The sequence below is a fragment of the Helianthus annuus genome, chromosome 14 (genome assembly GCF_002127325.2).
Source record: "Helianthus annuus cultivar XRQ/B chromosome 14, HanXRQr2.0-SUNRISE, whole genome shotgun sequence".
In the NCBI taxonomy this organism is placed as follows: Eukaryota; Viridiplantae; Streptophyta; class Magnoliopsida; order Asterales; family Asteraceae; genus Helianthus; species Helianthus annuus.
Genome location: NC_035446.2, coordinates 68,819,390 through 68,833,739, shown reverse-complemented (window position 1 = coordinate 68,833,739; position 14,350 = coordinate 68,819,390). Strand labels below are relative to the sequence as shown.

At 33.0% G+C, this 14,350-nt stretch overlaps 1 long non-coding RNA gene across 1 annotated transcript; it reads left to right on the top strand.

Moving 5' to 3' along the window:
• Positions 1-2,291: 2,291 nt before the first annotated feature.
• On the top strand, positions 2,292-5,723 carry LOC118486330. The gene is made up of 2 exons (XR_004878495.1): positions 2,292-2,744; positions 5,096-5,723. It is a non-coding gene; the product is annotated as an uncharacterized LOC118486330 (long non-coding RNA).
• Positions 5,724-14,350: the final 8,627 nt, after the last annotated feature.

Here is a 14,350-nt window from a genome sequence, read left to right as displayed (position 1 = left end):
CATTTGAGTCGGTTCCCCACTTTTTTAGTGTTCCCCGATGAACCTCACACTTCAACAATATATGTGATATGAATCAAATCTTGGCTAAAATAGCTATTTATTCCATCAAATTTATTTACTTTGGAATATTTCAATTCTAGTTCCTAGTTTTCACATTCATAATATAATTTTTGAGTCAAAACCCCCAAATTTATTGGATTAGTCTCCAAGATAGTTTTGATGCTTTGTTGGAAATCCATCAACGAATGTCCTATCATTGAGCCATCCCTAACTATTATGGTAACACCCCACTAACTTTCATTAGTAGCCCATAGCTAGAATGCTCGTTAGGCTAAAGGGTATGGAGAGCCTCATCTCCAAGGGGATGGGCCGTTACGTAGACGTTACGTAGACGTCACGTAGGCTCGGTTTGGAGGGGATGGACCTACGGGGTGGGGGATGGGCCCCTTTATATATATATATATATATATATATATAGGGGAAGGTTCAAATGAAAACCACTAGTTATTGTGAAAACTCAAAAACTAATTAAAAAAAGTCAAAAAAACATACAAAAAAATTTTTTTTTTTAATTTTATTTTTTTTGCAATCAAAATTTCGCAGGTTTTTTAATATAAAAAAAAATTTTCAAAAAAAAAAAAATTTTGTGTAGTGCACATGTGTAATACTGCACATATGTACGTGTACTACACATGTGTATTATTACACATGTGCACTACACAAAAATTTTTTTTTTTTTTTTTGAAAAAAAGTTTTTTTTTATATATAAAAACTAGCGATTTTTATAAAAAAAAAATTGAAAAAAAAAATTTGTATGTTTTTTAGGCTTTTTTTAGTTAGTTTTCGAGTTTTCACAATAAAAGTGGTTTTCATTTGAACCATCCCCTATATATATATATATGTATGTATGTATAGGTATATGTGAGAGAAGGAGAGAGGAGAGAGGAGAGAGGCACGGCACATCCGGCTGTGGGGAGCCGATGTTGCCGAGCCAACCCTATAGGGGGCGGTGTGGGGGACCGGCGCCGGTCCTAACCAAGCCTCAGCCGGCCCCTATACCCTTCAGTCTTAGTGATCCATTGGTAATTCAGTCGGTTGCAAGTCATTAAATTCATTACGCAATCATGTTTACCAACGGTTACCACTTCACCAAAGAATTTATCATGGTGAAAATCATATGATTTATAGCATAAAATAGTAAAAGGACGGTCTGAAGAATAGGGGCGTAGCTTAAGAGGGGCCTGTGGCGCCCGACCCCTCGAACTTTTCGCTCAGTAGTGTTATATATGTAATTTTCGTATAGAAATTTTTGGGTATATACGTTTTCGACCCCCTGATTCTATAGAAATTTTTGGGTATATACGTTTTCGAACCCCGTCGAAAACGTCAAGCTTCGCCAATGCCGAAGAATATATCTTTAGTGAAAATCGTATGGTTTATGTGTAAAAAGGACGGTGGGTGTACGAGTCAAGGATGTATCACATGCTTATTTTTAAGAAAATAAAGACATTTACTTCTTCAAGTATAAGTAATATATGTACAACTTTATAAAGTGCTATTATTATTTATCTATTTATACAATTTTATCATTAAACTTTGACAATTGACAATTCATAAAACTTTACAGTTGTCAGTCCCACTTTATATTTTATTACTTTTATATTTCAAAACTTATAACTTTTTTTATATATTTAAAGATTTAAAGGCTACATATATAACTATAGCCTATAGGGGATAGATAATTTGAGAATCACACTCTTTTGTGAGAACAAAAGAAATCCTATGAAACAAACATTTTTTCTTTATATTTTTCTCGTATTTTATTTCTATATATTACTATGATTTACTAGGAAAATGAAATATTAAAAAATGTATAGAGAGAAATTACATATATGTAAGAAAAAAATTATTGTTACATAAATGTAGGATAATTTACTTATATGTAATTTTTGTGTAAGTTATCTCTACATATATCATATTATCTTACATATATTTAACAATAATATTTTTTTTTAAATATATGTACTTTCTTAATCTATTTTTTCATAAATCTTAGTAACATATAGAAAATCTTATTTTTTTTTCTAAAAAAATTGGTCATTTGATAAGAGTTTTTGCAGTTTTCGCAATTGAGGGTGGTTCTCAATGGGGTGTTCAATATCAGATATCCAAAAATTTAGATAGTTGATTTTCCTATCAGAATCCATATTTGAAATTTTGGATATCAAAATTCGGATATCCGAATCCGTAATTTCAAATATTTCATATTCGGAATTACGAATAATTCGGGTTAATTTTTGGATTCAAATTTTTTTTACACACCCCTAGTTCTAATAATATGTTTTCCTATAACTATATTAACAGATAAAATACAAAATGTTGGACCTACAAAAGAACAAATGATATTTAAAAGCCAAAACATGACCTAGCAATAAAAAGTAGATGAAGCATTCTCCTCCCAAAGATAGTGAATCTTGAACAAGATGCATTTGGGACACGTGGTGTGTTATGATGGAGCCTCAAGCTTATTTTGGGAGGGAATGCACATCCTTCACTTATTCTAATTTTTTTGCAGGATCCATATTAATTTGAGTTATCAAGTACCCAGGATATTGGATCCATATATATAAGGTTATATCTTCATTATTGAGATCACATTCTCTACTTACTTTTCTCTTTAAACCCTAATCAACACACATCTTCATCTCTTTCTTGATTCCACGGTTCATCAAACAAAATCAATGGTATGTTTCAATATTTAGATGTTTATGGATGTTCCTATTTTAATCAAATTTACTAATGTTTTGTTTGTTTTTTTTTTTGTTTTTTAACTTGGAAACCTTAACTACTCGATTTATTTCAATTTGTGGTTCTTTGAACGGTGATTCGTCAATCTAGGAAAAGTATGTTGAATCTTTTAATGTTTAAGTATTTGTATATGTTAATCCAAGTGTAACAACCCGACTTCCCGAGGGAAGTCAACGTCAACGTTCAGACCTGACATTTCTTGCTCAATTATTGTTTGTACTCTCGATATATTAGTTAACGCTATTTTTCGTTTACGATGTATTATTATGTGAAGTAATAATGCGATAAACGCAACTAAACGCTAATCTACCTAACGCTATCACATCGCTACCGCATCGCAACTCGAAACGCAGTTATTGGTATTGTTCTATGTGTGTGTGTTATTATGTGCTTACTTGTGTGTGCCTTGTATGCATTTTGGAATGATATTCGCAAACGTAATCGCAACTCTATCGCAACGCAATCTCATCGCAAATGATACACGCGAATTTACTGACTTGTGTGATTTTATGTGTTAGTTATATTATTTGTGTAACTATTGTTTAATACTATCGCATCGCTTACTCGCAACTCGCTTAAACGCAACGCTCAACGCACGAAACGAAAATTGGAAACCTAACCCACATGCGTCGTCCGACCGAACGACCATTCGATCGAATGGACATCTGACCGGATGGCCATCCGATCGAACAGTCGTCCGACCTGGTTGACCCTACACCGCCTTTCACCTCTCACACTATAAATACCCCACTGTCACATCGACTGTTCATTGATGTGACAGCTCCGTTTGACCCACACACTCTCAGGCTACTTTCTCTCGACTTTTCGCGATTATTGTAAGTTTTCTTCCTAAATCTTGTACTTCCATCTTCATTACACACTTTCTCATCATCTTCTCCATCAAATCTCACATTTTCACCGTGAAATCATCTGATTTGGGCCTGTTCTAGGTGACGTCACCATGGGTTCTCATGAACACCAAAGTGTGACCTCGTCTCATCAAAAACGGTTCGGATCTAAAGGATTTCCACATACTTTTACAACTGATTTCATCTAAATCTAAACGTCTTCAAACTGTTTCAAACTTTTCTTCAACATTCTAAACTTTTCAACTCAAAACCGTTAGAATCTGAACTCGTTCGGGCTCTCTACTCATTCTCTAGTGGAGAACCGGTCTGAGAATGGATTTCTACCGTAGAAGACGACCGATTCACGGGTTGAACATGAAACTCCGTCAAGAACAGTTGAGTCTGATCGAACAGGGTAATTCCATCCGATCGGACGAGTTGGACTTGATGTGATTTCCGTTGTTTAACACGTCGTTACGCCGTCACCGTCAAACCACAAACTTTTAACTAATTATACAAAGTTTTCAAACAAAACAGTAGCTCGATCGAATAGCCATCCGATCGGACGACCATCCGATCGAACGGCTATTCGACCAGGTGACTTGCCTTGTGAATTCCACACTTAAACAATTTTCAAAACTTCAAAGAATATCAGTTTTCGAACGAATGACCATCCGATCGAACGGTCATCCGTCCGGATGACCATCCGATCGAATGACTTTATCTATACTACAAGGAAAACTTCAAAAGTTCAAACACATCACAACACACTTCCCCAGTCGAATGACCCTCCGACCGAACGGTCATCCGTCCGGATGACCATCCATCCGGACGACCATCCGATCGAACCAACATCTGAACGTCCATCTCACCGACACGCTGTTTTACGCACTATTCAACGCATATACTATCGTACTGTGATTAGGCTAACTCTCAAGCGCTCCCTTCAATCCAAGACTGTGTTTATTAACTAAACATGCTCTGTGAGTATACTCGATCCCTTTTTGCTTTACGCACTTTTGGGTGTTACAGACGTTACCTATTTCAAATCACATCGATCACATAGCGCAAACACTTTTTATACGTTAACCGCTCTCGCATGTTATACGTGTTATTCGATGAATGCTAGTATGTTATGTTTACACAGTGATTGTTGCCTGACACTTTAGCAACGATAGTACTATAGTTTGGACTCGGCACCTGTCGTGGACAGGGGTTGTTAAGGGTTTAACTTCACGTGTCACAATGGTGATATGTGCTGCGCATTCTACAACTCGCAGTCACGTCTGTGCGTATTTCATTGTCGATAGCTTACTTCTTCACGTTTCTACGTGTTACATGCTGGTTATGCATAAATCGCTTTCGCTACTATATGCTATTAAACTTGTATGCTCACCTTTACACTATGTGTATTGATATTATTTTAACGTATGTGATAGGTGTTTAGGATGCTTTTATTTGCTGGATATCATGGAATCAAGTTTAGGTGGTCTAGAAACCCATGAACAAATTTATGAGTTGTCGGAACAATGATTTGTCTTTGAGAACATTATCTGTAATAACTATTGTGCTTTATAAGTTTATGGTATGGGACATGAATGTTAATTATATCGTCACTAACAGTGTTATGGATTCTCTTGGACAATCTGTTTCGCTCAGTGCCTCACCCCGATGTTTTCGCCATCGGTTGGGGTGTGACACCAAGTTAGTAATTGTTTGTTTTATTTTTTAAATTGTAATCTCAATCCTCAATGTATACCATTTGTGCTACTTTTTCACTCTGATTCTTCAATCTAAACCAAAGGTACGTGATCTTTCATTATTTTAATATTTTATGATTAACATTGTTTTAAATTGTGTTTTGTTGTTTTTTATTTAACATCAGTTCTTAGGATATCGGTGCATAAGCTTCTCTGTCCATCACCTAAAACATGATCATCGATACATGTATTTTTTTATTGTATTTGTGTATTTGTTTTTTTTTTTCTGTATTGTGTTATATTAAGATTCAAGATTAAACAAAAATTTTAAAATATTTGGTTTTATTAACAATTGTTGTTTGTAATTCATGTTTGAAGAGGATGGTATTGAGTATGAAAAACATTTGTTTCTTGGATTCTACAGTTTTTGTTATGAATATATTTTAATAGATTTTATAAATAATGAGATGTTTTAGGTTTTATTATACAAAAAAAATGAAAATATTTGAGTTGATTTGTAAAAAGACTTATGAATAAGGTTTAAACTATGAACTTTTATCGGTATGTTTGTGATCCATCTTTGATGATAAAGATGATTTTAAGATAAAAGTTTTTGGCTTATAGATTGTTCAATTGTATATATGTTTTTTTTTTAAACAAGATTGTATCTATTAGAAAGATTTTTTTTATGTTTCACATTTTTGTCTGCACAGGTCCAAAAAGAAATGAAAAATTATTAAACGAATTTTGTTATTTGTTAGATGAATTTTTCTATTAATTAAAAGATTTTTGTCTTCGATTTTTTTTTTTTTTTTGTTATGACGTGTTCAATTAAGGAAAAAACATTTGCATCATTTCCGCATTTATGGATAGACTTTCTTAATGATTTCCATTGATATCGTTTTGTATTTGAATTTAAAATTTAAATAGTTTCTTAAAATAAACTTTACTAAATCTTAGCATTATATTAGTTAAATTATTTTATTATTTAAACGGAATTACCGTTTAATAATACTATATATAGGTATCTATAATTTTGAAAATATGTTTATTTATGTTCGATTTCATTGATTGCAAATCAGTTTCAATCACTTTTCATATCTATTTATCATTTATTAATTTTAAAATTTAAGAAACTTACAACAGTAACTTATATTTTTTGAATAATTTTGAATAAAGGATGTAATTTAATTAAGGAGCTAACAAATGTCAATTAGGTTATTATACTCATAATAATTTCCATTTATAGCGGTTGAAATTTGTATTTAAAACTTAAATAGCATCCTAAAATAAGTTATCCATAGTCTTAATATTCCAAAATTATGTATTAATTTTATTATAAACTGAATTACCATTTAACAATATCATATTCAGTTATTTATATTTTTAAACTTTGAAAAATGTTTATTTATGGCCGACTTCTAAATCAATTTAAATCATTTTTTAATTTATAATTATCATTTATTAACTTCCTAATTTAACAACCTTATAACCTAAACTAAATTTATTTATTTATTGTCGAATATAAAATTTATGTAATTATGATAGTAATATATTATGGACCAGATTAAGACCAATCAAGTTATTATTTTACTAACTTTTAATTTTAAACCATAAATGTTATATTATTTTAAAATTCACTTTTATTAAATAATTTTGAATTTAGTAAGGATCTTTTATTTTGTGCAGTAGAAAAAATCTTTTAATTGAAATAACATTTCCTAAATTACCATTTCAATAGATTGTAAACACCATTTTATATTTCAATGTTATTGTTACTCAAATTTTTTAGTTTTCTAAATTAAATTTATACGTTCTAAAACTAAAATTGTGATCTCTTTTTCCTATATAAAAGATGTATAATATATGTTTTTTTTTTTTTCATTTCCCTACATTGTTTGAAATTTTTTATAGGTGTTTATGGAATGCAAAATATGTACGTTTTGATATCTTATGTATTTTTATTTTACTTATAAAGTGTTGAATTCTGGAAGGATTCTCAAACCATATCTGGAGATATTTGACATCTTGGTTGGCAAAAAATTTGGTTTCCTAATAAAAGTGTCAACGTTTGACATTGACATCAAGTTGAGGATTATGCCATTTCTGTGGTAACAAGTGACCCAGAAATAGTATTTGCACTTTATACTAAATTTATTATTCAACATGTAAAATATTAGATTTACAAATATGTTTTCTGATGATGAATATAATTCTCTATTTGTACTATTGTCATTACAATTTAATTTACAACGTATTGTAATTTGTCTTATTTAGCACGTACAATCGGAATCATTTGGTGTTCCTATGTTTCTTTGTTATCTTCCTCTTTCAAGCAGGTTCACAGGTACTTCTTCACATGTACTTTCACTGTCAGACGACAATTCGTATCTGGTTCTTCTGACTCTTGTACACTTTGTCATGATGCTCCATGCTTGGCAACAACTAACATCATCTCATTCTTTATCAACCCATGTTTCTTGATTTAAGTCAAGTTCTACACATGCTCAGAAATTTATAAGCAAACATTTCTATGCAAACATAAGAAAATACCATATGAACACTTGGTACATCCAAGTACCTATACTCGGATTTCATAATTCAAATTTCTTTCAACTTTTGATGATCAGTAAAATCTTCAAGAACGGTTAAATTTTTAATAAAAACACTCTATTTTTGGATTTTTGGTTTTAAGAAAAACAAGATAGTAAATTTTCTATTTTTAATTTTTTATATGAGAATAAAACTAAAACGCAAACAAATAAAGAAACTAACTCAACAGTTACAATATACAGTTACAATATACAGTTACAATATACAGTTACAATTGCAATGAAATCAAAATCGTTCCCAGGCTGACCAAGGAACATTTTTCAGTGTATGCTTAAACAGACTGGTCTATGCGATTGTCGATATGTTTGTCCTCTTAAACCTAACGCTCAACTTTCAATTTTTCAACCTCGTGACACATTTAAGGTAATATTATACTATAATACCCGTGTGTCCCATTCCATGACATACCCCCGCGATCAAGGCAAGCACAACAATTCATCGTATCGGGTGAATATACTGAGTTCATCCTTTCTGATTTACAACGCCAAACTATTAGTGAACATGTCAGTACTTTCGTACAGCAGAGTAACCAATATTTGTGTCCAACGAGGGTTAGGAACATACCGTTTTTGGTACGAATTTTAGCTTTTTAGCTCATTGGAATTCCCTCAATTTTAGTTTATTATCCTTTAAGGTTTTTGGCCTCCTTTTGGCTCTTTTAAGATATCCTGACTGTGCCTAGGTCTGCATATAATCTGGATGCAACAGAAGGACAACCAAGATATCCCCGGATGACTCAACAACATAAAGGCCCAAAACCTCAGACGTTGGCTATCTGTCAACGCAAGATTTAAGACCATAAAATCATACACCGATGGTATGTTACCCACATGGTATGTTAGTGCACTATGTCTGTTGACTTCGTCTTGTATCATGTCATGTAATAGAATAGATAGATCAGGGCTCGTAGATCGAGAAAACAGGTTTTATAAGATTCAGGGTAATTCCGTACGAAATTACCAGATTGGTAATTCCACTCGGAATAGGTGATATCGCTTAAAGGTTAATTCCGCTTGAAGGTTAACAGGTTAATTCTGCACGGAATTACCTTAAAGCTAATTCCGCATGAAATGAACTTGTTAATTCCAAATGGAATTATACGCCTATAAATACCCTTAATCTCGTTTCATTTAAAACGGAATTCTGAATTGGTACCGAAGTGCTGCCAATTTGTCTTGAGGTGCTGTAACACTATTACATCAATAATAGAGACATATTAAAGTGAATCAAGTTGTTTCCACGTCCGTTTCATTGATTCGTCTTTGATTCGGATCCAAAACTCTTCTGAACGACTCATTCGGGTCATACAACGATCCTACAAGTGGTATCAGAGCTCAGGAGGAGGAGTTCTATCAAATTCAGCTTGATTTCATCAGACTTTCTTACTTCTACACCTTCTTTTCTAAATTGAACAAGATTTCACGGTCAAAATGGATTAAATTTCACATATATCGTGCGAAACAGTGTTTTAACTAATCCTTGAAAGAATTGGACGAAAATTCGATATAAAATTGACAAAATCAGTAATTCCGTTTGAAAAACATATCGTATATGCTGATGTCATCATAATTCCGTTTGAAACTGGATCTTAATTCCGCACGAAATTAGCTAGTTTGGGTTAATTTCGCTTAAACATGAAGTTAATTCCGCATGGAAAATAATTCCGTTTGAATCATTTCAAACGAAATTATAATTTCGTTTCAAATCAATTAATTTCGTTTGAAGTGCAAGTTATCTTCACACGGAATTATATTTCGTTTGAGTAGTCCACACGGAATTAGTATTTCCGTTTGAAAAGTTCTAATTCCGTGTGAGATCTAAGCTCGTTTGAACTGTTATTCTGCACCAAATTTAATTCCGCACCAAAAAGTGATTTCTTTTGAAAGTAGACATTTCATATCAAGATCATTTCACGTCTTCCGAGTGTCAGTTTGTTTCAAGTTATTTGATATTGTGGAAACTGATTGTGTTTGACTGTTTGTCATTCGGGTAATTCAAGAAATACACATCATGGCTGAAGAATTTTACAACACATTCTACAATGCATTCACATCCGAATCATCCGAAATTACAACTGTCACACCAAAAACCATTACAAAAGCGATAAATGAGAACATTAAACATGATAACTTCTACGGCACACACTCAAAGCCACCAACTCTTGAAAGTATTGAAGATTATACATGGTGGAAAGAGCGTTTCATCAACTGGGCAAAAGCCTATGCACACGAGAGTTGGTTCTGTTTGGAGTTTGGATATGAAAGACCAAAGGATGATAAAGGAGAAGATCTTTCACTTAAGAAATTATCCAAAGATGACAAATCCGAATTTGCAGCTGAACAGAGAATGATTGCTTTAATTCAATCATCCATCAGAAATGACATGTTTGCCCTGTTACAACATAATGGATCTTCAAAAACCATTTGGGAATCTTTACGGGTTAAGGCAGAGGGGGGTAAACAAATCAAGAAAAACAAAATTGCTTTATTAAAGAAAGAATTTGATTTGTTTGATAGTTTTAACGGTGAATCAGTTCGACAAATGATTGAACGTTTTTGTCATTTAAATATCGAAAACTTGAAAGATTTAAGATTAAAAAAACAAGAGAAGAAATAATTGACAAAATCATAGAAGCGTTACCACGAGCTGATCAGTGGCAAACGTCTGTGTTCATTTTGAAAAATGATGTTTTGTATGAAACAATTTCTCTTGATGCGTTAATTGAAAAAATTGAAACTCATGAGCTTGAATCACAGAAGCAGAACAAGATGAGCAGTTCTTCACATCAACAGAATGTTGGTTTGTATTACAAAGGTAATTTACCTTCGGTGAAAGCTGATAGTTCACCAAAGACAGCATTTAGTGGTGAAAGAACAAAAGAACCTCAGACAAGCTCATCAGGCTACAATCCGGGTTATCATTCATCTGCTTCAAAAGCTAGTTCTGAATAAGCAAAGGAGATACTGTGCAACATTGCTCTTAAGTTGAGAAATTCCCCGGCTATGAGCATCAATGCAGCTAAACAGCAAATGAGCTTTCTTGCATCAGTTCTGGAATCTTATGAAGGTCTAGTTGCAGGCAAAATTGGAAATTCCGAATTGACCAAAGAAGACTACGACCAAATTGATCTAGAAGAAATGGAACTCATCGATATCCGCTGGTGTTTAGCAAGTTGCATTCGCAGAGCTCAGAGATACATGGAGATTACCGGGAAGCAATCATTAGGTGGTCCGTCAACAAAACTTGGATTCGACAAATCCAAAGTGACCTGCTTCAGATGTAAACAAAAAGGTCATTTCAAAAGAGAATGTAGAAATTCTGAAGTTGCTGAAACAGAGAAACCTTTCAATGATGATTATTATCGAAAGGCGATTTATCACCGTAGCAGAGAAGAGCCAAAAATGATTGAAGATAAACCCAGAGAAAAATCAAGAGCACTTGCTGTATTCCATGATGATGAAGGGTTTGATTAGAGTCAGATTCTTCCAGAAGAAGATCGTTTGGAAAATATAGTTACAGCTCATGGCAGAAAAACATCAAAAAGTCAACATTATGTTTTCGTTGCTGAAATTAAAGAGGAAAAAGAAGAAAAAGGCACAGCTGAAATAAAAGAGAAAACTAGAGAAGAAATTCTGAGTGAGAAAACTTATCGAGAAAGAAACATTGCTTTGAACAGAATGAATGAAATGCAAGAAGAGTATGAGAGTGCTGTCAGTAATAAGAGATGGGATAAGAAGAGAGAGTGCTATTTCAACAGAGAAGGTGAACCTGTCGTTCCCAAGAAAGACATAATTTTTGAAGATGTTCTTCTCATAATTCCTCGATCTGCCGAATACTATAGAAATGTATTAAAAGATGACACATATGCAAAAAGGCATGAAAAAGAAATAAGATATACCATGACATCGAGTTTGAGGAAGAGGGATGAAGAGAAAATGACGAAGAATGTTGAAGAAATGGTAAACAATCTGAAGAAAGCTGCTGAAGAAGTTAAAGTTGAAGCTGTTGAAGTTGAGGTTGTGAAGAAAGTTGAAGTTGTTATAGAGGAAGATTTGAAGGTTGCTGAGAAAGAAAAGATTGAAGTAAAAATTGTGGTGAATGAAGAGGTTGAGAAAGCTGTTACTGAAGAACAACAGATTGTAGAAGATGAGAAGAAAATTGAAAGTTTGGCTGTAGTGAAGAATGAGATTTTGGAGGTTGCTAGTGATGCTGGTGATGAGGTTGGTGTTGAAGGAAAGCAGAAAGATGCTGATCAGACAGAAGTTGTAGCAAACACCAAAGTGCCAATCACCGAGGTAAATTCTGATTCTGAAATCTTAAAAATGATTGAACAGTGCAAGAAATGCATGGAACCATGCAGTGCTTGTACTGAAAAAGATGAAAAGTTCAGAGCAAGAAATCTTGAATTCACAAGAGTTGAAGAAGTTTTCAAAAATAAATGCAAAGAAATGTTAGAAAACGGAAAAGTTTTAAAAGAAAATAATGAAAAACTTTTAGAAAAATGTAAAAAATTAGAAAAAGAAAATGAAGTTTTGAAAAAGACAGAAGAATGTGATCAAAAGGAAAATGTGTGTCAAGAAATGGAGAAAGAATATGATTCAATAAAATTGGCATATCACATTACAAAAGAATCATATGAAAAGGTGAAGGGTGAAATGAAATTTGCTCAATCAAGATTGAATTACTGTTCTGAAACATCAAAGGAACTAAAACGAATGTATGAAATTAAACAAAATGTTGTAAATTCATATATTGAAGATGTTGCTAAACTAAAACGTCAGATTGCTGATTTAGAACAGGATAACAACAAATTAAAAAGTTAGCATGCGTCGTCATATGTGCTTGAAAGAATTTTCAACATAAAACCGGATGGGAAAGATTCTGAGCAAAACAAGAAAGGTATTGGCTCAGAGTTTCATCAAGTTCCACCACCGGAAAAGTTTGTATTTTATGATGATGAAAAGGTCGAAAAAGCTTTCAACTTGGTAGATCAATTGCCAAACAACATTGACATAACCTATTCCAAATCTGATGATTCTAGTGATTCAGAGGTGGTAGGTAAGGTCGTTGAAAGTGTGTTGAAAGAAGAGTCGGTTGAAACAGGTAATTCTGAATCACAGGATGAAAATGAAGGTAATTTTCATGATGGATATCTGAAAAACACAAAATCCGAGAAAAATTTGAATGATGATTCAAAAGGATTGGTTTATACCATGATTGGATCGGACAAATTATTCTTAGATGTTGTATTCCCGATTCAGAATGTGATTTCAGAAAAGATTGACAAAGTTTTCAAAATGGTTGAAGTTGAAAAGTCTGAAATTCCAAAGTTTGCTGGAAAAGGTCACAAAACTTTTTATAACAGACCTGGTTTTAAAAAGAAAAACATGAAGGTTGGTTTGGGTTATAAGAAGAAACAGAATTGGAAGAAAAATGAAACACCAAATTTTCAGGCAAAAATGAATTTTGTTCATGGAACAACATCAGAGAAAGAGAAAGAACTAAAATTTAGACGACAGTCTAATGATGAGTTCTTAGCTCAAAAGAAAAAGCAACAACCACAGGTCAAAGATGTGTCCAAGAGAACATGTTTCAAATGTGATCAAATTGGACATCTTGCACGCAAGTGTCCAAATCTGAAACCTGTTGATATTGACAAAAAGAAGTCTGAAAATGTTGAGAAACAAAAATCTGAGGATGTGAAACAAAGGTCAACTAGATTTGATTCGAAACAAACTTGGAGGTATAATGCAAACAAGTTTGCTTCCAATCAAACTTGGAAATCAAACCAGAACAGGTTCGATTCAAGACAGACCTGGAGTTCTCACACACCCAGATTAAGAACGACACAAAGTTGGAGAACATCAGTTGATGCAACAAAACAACAACAATTTTGGAAACCAAATGTTGTTCAAAATCAAAATGTTCAAATAGACTCACATTTTTACAAAAGAGGTGCTTCAAAAGGTCAAACTTGGTTGGTTAAGAAACCAATGATTTCAAAAATTGATGAAAAAGTTGAAGTTAAAATTGAAAAAGTCTTTGTGAAAAATGACAAAGACTTTCCGACATTAAATGAAGTTTATTGTGTTGAAATGCCTAAGGTCAAAAAGACCTGGGCAAAATTGTTCAAGTAATTGAGTAAGTTGAATGTGCGGGTGCTCAAAAAAACCGAAGATTGTGAGAATGGAAGTTGGAGCAGCCTGGCACAACGAGGGGAGGAGGCTGTTCGTCCCTGCAACTGAGAAACAGGGAGTTTGTTTGATTTTCTGTACATAAATAAACATTATTTCAAAAACCCTAAAAATTTGAAAAATTTAAAAACCAAAAATATGTTATTTGAATATGCTGAAACCCTCACGGCGGAACAAACATGATTAA